This window comes from Chlorocebus sabaeus, unplaced genomic scaffold (genome assembly GCF_047675955.1).
Source record: "Chlorocebus sabaeus isolate Y175 unplaced genomic scaffold, mChlSab1.0.hap1 unalloc_scaffold_114, whole genome shotgun sequence".
Classification (NCBI taxonomy): Eukaryota; Metazoa; Chordata; class Mammalia; order Primates; family Cercopithecidae; genus Chlorocebus; species Chlorocebus sabaeus.
Genome location: NW_027326902.1, coordinates 117604 through 125557, shown reverse-complemented (window position 1 = coordinate 125557; position 7954 = coordinate 117604). Strand labels below are relative to the sequence as shown.

At 45.3% G+C, this 7954-nt stretch overlaps 1 pseudogene; it reads right to left on the bottom strand.

The window, feature by feature from the left end:
* Positions 1–498: 498 nt before the first annotated feature.
* LOC140710978 (uncharacterized) lies at positions 499–7497 on the bottom strand (annotated as a pseudogene).
* Positions 7498–7954: the final 457 nt, after the last annotated feature.

Genomic DNA, 7954 nt, shown 5'->3' with positions numbered 1-7954 from the left:
AGGCAGGGAATCGCCAGCGATGGAAAGCAGCTGAGGCTCCGTTTGGCTCCGCTGCTCCGAGGGTGCCCCGCGCCCTCCAAGGCCCCTGTCCCAGGACCTGCGGGGAAGCCGGGCCTGGGGACCCCCTCCCACCCCGGGCTGAGTCCCCGCCACCTGTCCTTCCTGTCGCGGGCATCCACGTCCCCGCTCCTGCGCGCCAGGCAGCTGCACCTCCGCGGCGTCGCAGTTGATGGCCGCCCTGTGGGTCTTCCGCAGTTCCGCGTCCCTGGTGTGGGACCCGGGACCCGCCTACTCGTGGTGGACGGAGCCCAGGACCGCCTGGCCCAGGCGTCTCCCGAAGCTGAAGAGCTTCCTCATGGGGCGACTTCTCAGACGCAGCCTCCGACCTCTCAGACCGAGGGAGCCCCGCGACGCCGTTAGGCGCGCGCCTGCAGCTCAGCGTCCGCGCGGAAGCCGGAAGCAGCTCCCAAGCCGCGCGGCCCGCAGGGGGAGGCCGGCAGGGGGCGGGTGCAGGTCGGGCGCAGGCGCCGCGGGCTTGCGGGTTCTCCTGGGCTCGCCCGAGACGTCCCGGAATCACACGCGCGCCGCCCGCGCGGCTTGAGGGCCCGCCTGGCCGTGACCCCCGCCCCGCTCCTCCTCTGAAGAGAGATCCGGGCTGCTGGCAGGGGCCCTCCGCAACCACCGGGGATGGGGCTGAGGGCCAGTTCCCGCCCCGGTGCAGCCGCCGCCGGGCAGATCTGGCCGCAGCCGCGGCGACATCCGGCCCCGGTTCTGCGAGGCCGGGAGCGCCAGCGAGCTTGGGAGTGGCCAGGCGGCCGCTGCGAGCAGGCAGAGGGCGCCCGCAGTTTGGGCGCCAGGGAGGCGGAGCATGGCCCGGGCGGCCTCTGGATCGCGAGTGCGCCTGTCCTGAGGGCCTGCCAGGTGCCCCCGCCCGGCTCCTCCTCTGCCGGAGCTCGGGACCGCTAGTCAGGGGCCCTCTGCAGCCACCGGGAATGGGGCTGAGGGCGGGTTCCCGCCCCTGTGCAGCCTCCCCAGGGCAGACCGCCTCGCTTGGCCGCAGCCGCTGGGACATCTGGTTCTGAGATGTTGGGAGTGCGGGCTGAGATGTCGGGGGTTGCCTGGAGGCTGCTGCCTGCACACAGAAGGCGGCTGCAGCTTGGGTGCTCGGGCGGGCTGGAGGGGCATGGCCTAGGAGGCCCCGGATAGCCAGCGCGCCCAGACTGAGGGTCCCCAGGATGTGCCTCCCGCCCCACTCCTCCACCGCAGGGAGTTCGGGGCTGCTGGCATGGGCACTAGGCAGTCACCCCGATGGGGTTGAGCGCCAGGTTCTCAGTTCTCGCCCCTGTGCAGCCGCCGCCGCCGGGCAGAATGCCTGGCTTGGCCGTGGCCCCCGGTACACCTGGCCCTGGTTCTGCGATGTTGGGAGCGCGAGCAGGCTCGGGAGTTGCCAGGCGGCTGCTGCCTGCACACAGAGCGGACTGCAGCTTGGGCGCCCAGGCTGCCGAACATGGTCTGGGTGGGCTCCGGAATGCGCGCGCGCCAGGCCTGTTGGCCCCCAACTGGACCCGCCCCGCTCCTCCTCTGCTGGAGCCTGGAGCGGCTGGAATGGCCACTCTGCAGTCACCGGGGATGGAGTTAAGTTTTCTTATCCCACGCATGCACACAAAAAAGTAACTATTATCTGAGGTAATTAACGCGTTGATTGACTACATTTTGGTAATCATTTCAGAATATGCATATAGATATAAACACATCACACTTTACACCTTGAATATGTACAATTTTTATTTCTCTATTATACCTCAGTAAAGCTGAAAAAATTAACAGGATTGAAAGGATAACAGTTCTACAGTAGTAGTTGGACACTTCAATACCTCATCTTAATTAATGGATAGAAAAACCAGATAGAAGCTTCATGAGAAATGGAAGACTTGAGCAACCGTATAAGCCATTTAGAGCTAATACACATATACAGAACAGTCCACCCAACAACAGCAGAATATACATTCTTTTCAGGCGGATATGGAACTTTCTCTAGGATAGGCCATATCTGTCCGCAAAATAGGTCCTAAAATGACTTTTAAATCATTTTAAAAAGCTTGAAATAATACCAAATATAATTTACAACCACAATGGAAGAAACAACAGATACATAAAAAATGAAAACTCGAAAATTCACAAATATGTGGAAATTAAACAATACACTCTTAAACTACCAGTGAGTGAAGGAATAAATCACAAGTGAAGTTATAAAACATCTTGAGACAAAATAAAAACAAAATATACCAAAATGTATCGAATACAGTGAAAGTAGAGTTCAAAGGAAAATGTATGAATATAAACAACTACATTTAAGAAAAAAATCTCAAATCAGTAACCTCATTCTATACCTAAGGGCAGTAGAAAAAAAACAACCAAACAAAAAAGACTAAATCTAAAGCTAGAAGAAGGAAAGAAATAATAAAGATTAGTGCATAAATCAATAAATTAGAAGGTTGGAAAGCAGCAGAAATAAACATAGCTGAAAGTTGATTCTTTGAAAGATCAAACCTTTCACTATAGACTGAACAAAAGATGGAAGACTCAGTAATAAAATCATAAATGAAAGTGGCACCATTACTACCAACTTTACAGAAATAAAAAAAGGATTATAGGACTATACTATAAAAATTCTGGACGATGACATTGAAAAAACCCTTCTAGACATTGACTTAGGTGAGGATTTCATGACTGAGAACCCAAAAGCAAATGCAAGAAAAACGAAGATAAATAGGTGGCATTTAGTTAAACTAAAGAGCTTTTTCACGGCAAAAGGAACAGTCAGCAGAGTAAACAGACAATCCACAGAATGGTAGAAAATCTTCACAATCTGTATATCTGATAAAGGACTAATATCCAGAATCTACAATGAGCTCAAACAAATTAGCAAGAAAAACAAACAAACAAACAAAAAATCCCATCAAAAAGTAGGCTAAGGACATGAATAGACAATTCTTTGGCCACTTTTTAATAGCGTTTTTCTCTTGTAAATTTATTTAAGTTCCTTATGTTGAATGCTAGACCTTTATCAGATACATAGTTTGTAAATGTTTTTTCATTCTGTAGGTTGTCTATTCACTCTATCGATAATTTCTTTTGCTGAGCAGAAGCTTTTAAGTTTAATTAGATCCCACTTGTCAATATTTGCATTTGTTGTAATTGTTTTTGGTGACTTTATCATGAAATATTTGCCTGTTTCTATGTCCAGGATGGTATTGCCTAGGTTGTCTTCCAGGACTTTATAGTTTTGGGTTTTACATTTAAGTCTTTAACCCATCTTGAGATGATTTTTGTATATGGTGTAAGGAAGAAGTCCGGCTTCAATCTTCTTCATATGGCTAGCCAGTTATCCGAGAACGGTTTATTGAATTGGGAGTCTTTTCCCTGTTGTTTGTTTTTGCCAGTTTTGTCAAAGATTAGATAGTTGTAGGTGTGTGATCTTATTTCTGATATCTATTCTCTTGGTGAGTGTGTCTGTTTTTGTACCAGTATCATGCTGTTTTAGTTACTGTAGTGCTGTAGTATAGTTTGAAGTCACGTAATGTGATGCCTCAAGCTTTGTTCTTTTTGCTTAGGATTGCCTTGGCTGCTTAGATTCTTTCTTGGTTCTACATGAACTATTAAATAGCTTTTTCCAGTTCCATGAAGCATGTCATTGGTAGTTTAATAGGAATAGCTTTGGGCAGTATGGCCATTTAAATGATATTAATTCCTTCTCTCCATTAACATGGAATAATTTTTCATTTCTTTGTGTCTTCTCTGACTTCTTTGAGCAGTGTTTTGTAATTTTCATTGTAAAGATCTTTCAGTTCCCTGATTAGCTGTATTCCTAGGTATTTTATTATTTTTGTGGAAATTGTGAATAAAATTGCCTTTCCAATTTGGCTCTCAGTTTGGCTTTTCCTGGTGTATAGGAATGCTAGCAAATTTTGTATATTGATTTTTTTATCCTGAAACTTTGTGGAAGTTGTTTATCAGCTTAAGGAGCTTCTTGGGTAACAGCTATAGGGTTTAGATAAGAGAATTATGTTGTCTGCAAACAGAGGTAGTTGGACTTCTCTTTCTATTTAAATACGCTTTATTTCTTTCTCTTGTCTGATTTCTCGAGCAAGGACTTCTAATACTGTGTTCTACAGGAGTGGTGAGACAGTTTCAAGGAGAATGCTTCCAGGGTTTGCTCACTCAGTATAATGTTGGCTGTGAGTTTGTCATAGGTGGCTTTTATTATTTTGAGGTATGTTCCTTCAATACCTCATTTGTTGAGAGTTTTTAACATGAAGCATTATTGAATTTTACTGAAAGCCTTTTCTGCACATAGTGAGACAATCACATGTTTCTTGTCTTAGTTTTATTTATGTTATGAATCACATTTTATTGATTTGCCCATGAGGGACCAACCTTCCATTCCAGGGAAAAAGCCTGCTTCACTGTGGTGAATTACCCTTTTATGTGCTGCTGGATTCGGTTTGCAAGGATTTTGTTGTGGATTATTGAATGGATGTTCATCAAGGATACTGGCCTGAAGCTTTCTTTTTTTGTTGTGTCACTGCCAGGCGTTGGTATGAGGATGATGCTGGCCTCGTCGAACAGGTTGGGGAGGAGTCCCTTCTCCTCTATTTCTTGAAATCGTTTTAGTAGGAGTGGTACTGGCTCCTCTTTGTACATCTGTTAAAATTTGACTGTGAATCTATCAGGTCCTGGGCTTTTTTGGGGGGTTGGTAGGCTATTTACTACTGATTCAATTTTTGGAGCTCATAATTGGTCTGTTCAGAGACTGAATTTCTTCCTGGTTCAGTCTTGAGAGGATGTGTGTGTCCAGGAATTTATCCATCTCTTCTACGGTTTATAGTTTGTGTGTCTACACACACAAAAAGGTGTTCATAGTAGTTGCTGATTGTTATTTTTGTTTCTGTGGCATCAGTGGTAACATTCCCTTTATCATTTCTGATTGTGTTTATTTGAATTCTGTTTCCTTCATTAGTCTAGCTAGCGCCTATCTATCTTAATTTTTTCAAAAAAACCTTGATTAAGTGATCTTTTGAACAGTTTTTCATGTCTCAATGTTTTTCAGTTCACCTCTGATTTTATTTATTTATTGTCTTCTGCAAGCTTTTTGGTTGATTTCTTCTTGCTTCTCTGATTCTTTCAGTTGTGATGTTAGGTTGTTAATTTAAGATCTTTCTAACTTTTTGATGTGGGCATTACTTCTTATGCCCTACCCTAACTTATCTCCTTCTCCTAGAAAACTCAGAACCATGCTTTCTAAACCAATTCAAACTTTCTCAGTGAATCAACCTGGTCTCCCTGAGGCAAAGTTAGCAATTTTCCGTTTGACATGGTTCTCTTTCTCTGTAAGAATGTCTAACGCAACAATGCAGGTGTTTCATTCCCTCCTGGATATGCGGGGAACTCCTTTTGGCTGAGACCAAGACTTAAAACTTTGTTCTTTCAACATTAATGAAGATCTACTTAGAAAGTCTCCATTTTTACAAGAAAGGTATATAAATACCAATGAAAATAAATATAAAGTTATATGACATACAATTATATTGTGGAAAGGCTGAATAAATAAATGAACCAAGCTCTAAGAAAAAAAGAAGATGATATAAAATGATATATAAATGAAAAACCTGAGCTGGTATGGCATAATTAATGAAGGGGGCCTGTCCCTCCACACCTGTGGGGATTTCTCACAAAGTGGAGACGAGAGACTGAGAAAAAAATTAAGACGCAAAGTATAGAGGAAGAAAAGTGGGCCCAGGGGACCGGCGCTCAGCAAGTGAGGGCCTGCACCGGCACTGGTCTCTGAGTTCCCTCAGTGTTTATTGATCACTGTCTCTACTATCTCAGCGAGGGGGATGTGGCAGGACTATAGGGTAATGGTGGGGGAGGGTCAGCAGGAAAACATGTGGGCAAAGGAATCTGGGTCATAAATAAGTTTAAGGAAAGGTGCTGTGCCTGGATGTGCACGTAGGCCACATTTATGTTTAACTTTACACAAACATCTCAGTGCAGTAAAGAGCAGTATTGCCACCAGCATGTCTCACCTCCAGTCATAGGGCAGTTTTCTCCTATCTCAGTAAATAGAATGTATGGTCAGGTTTTACACTGAGACATTCCATTCCCAGTGATGAGCAGGAGACAGATGCTTTCCTCTTACCTCAACTGCAAAGAGGCCTTCTTCTTGCACTAATCCTCCTCAGCACAGACCCTTTACGGGTGTCAGGCTGGGAGACTGTAAGGTCTTTCCCTTCCCACGAGGCCATTTCTCAGGTTGTCTTGGGGTGGAAAACCAGGGAAATACCCAGGCTTTCTTGAGCAGAGGTCCCTGTGGCTTTCTGCAGTGCATTGTGTCCCTGGTTAATAGAGAACGGAGAATGCCGATGACTTTTACCAAGCATACTGCCTGCACACACATTTTTAACAAAGCACATCCTGCACAGCCCTATATTCCCTAAACCTTGAGTCAATACAGCACATGTTTCTGTGAGCACAGGGTTGGGGCTAAGGTTACAGATTAACAGCATCTCAAAACAAGAATTTTTCTTAGTACAGATCAAAATGGAGTTTCTTAGGTCTTCCTTTTTCTACATAGACACAGTAACAGTTGGATCTCTCTTCCTTTCCCCCACAATTAATGTACCAGTAAAGTATGTACATTGCAGAAGTGGCAGGAAAACTGCATACAGGGTGATACCTGACCAAAAGCTTTAACGAAAGGTCAGATCTCTGTATGGAGATTGGAAGGGGAGACAAGGAGAGGCTAGAAAATATACATTGTTTGATCTATACCCTTAAAAGGGATTAAAGTGGACTCAGGAAAACATGGTCTGCTTTAGGAGAAGGACACATGTTCCATGCTGGCCAAGGCTCAGAGCATCCCTACCTTCTCCAGGAGGAAAGGGGAGCCAAAGGAGCACGGCCAGGTCAGCACAGGCACCCACGCCAAGCCAGGTGGGCTCCATTGTACAGGTAGGGAGGAGCCACTGCAGGGTGGGCTTTAATAATTGGTTTGTTTTGTTTTCTTTAGTATCTAAGACACATGATCAAAGTTGACCTTTGCAGGTGTTGCCGCAGCTGAACATAGGATGGATAAAACCAGTGTTTTAAAAACTATGTTGTATAGAGCACTAGCCCCAGTGAGATATTAGTGGAACACACAGGCGCACACACACACACACACACACACTCATACTGAGCCCAGATTATTCTGGCAAATGCTGGGTTAAGCAAACCAAAAGAAACATCCTTAGTGCTGGGCTTCTCAGAACCTGGAATGTGGCTATATGACTCATAAAACAGCGAGGTTAAGATAGAGCATGTCATTTTTTCCCAGAAATGTTGAAACACTTTCCTTCCCTTGGCTTCAGTGTCACCTTCTTTCTCCCGGTTCTCTATCAACCTCTTTGACTGCTCCTTCTTGATTTCCTTCTTGACAATCTGCTGCTGCTCAACCATTCTCTTTTCATTCCCGGTGGATTTCTCAAGTGTGTTTCTATTCCTGCAGATTAAACTTTCCTCGTTTTTCCTGACACCTCTCCTTGTCTGACCCTCCCCCGTTCTGAGGCAGGTGTTCTATCTGTGTGCGCTTTTGGTATCCTGGGATGTTCCCAGTGTGTTCCCTGACACACTCCATCAGGTTTTCTCCCCGAGACTCTGCGAGGGCAGCAGCCTTGTCTCCACTGTTCCTTCAACGCTCAGCACATAATGCAGGAGCTGACTCCATAACATTTAGTTGGTCAACTGAGACTAAATGTATGTTCCTCTAGATCTTAAAAAGTTACAAAAAGCAACATAGCGCAATAGTCAAAATAAGTCTCTTTAGTCAAGAGTTCTCTATATATGCACAATAGTTTGAAGTCATTATTAGGCACAGTGAAACAGAAACTGTCACAAAGTTCCCTAAGATAAAATT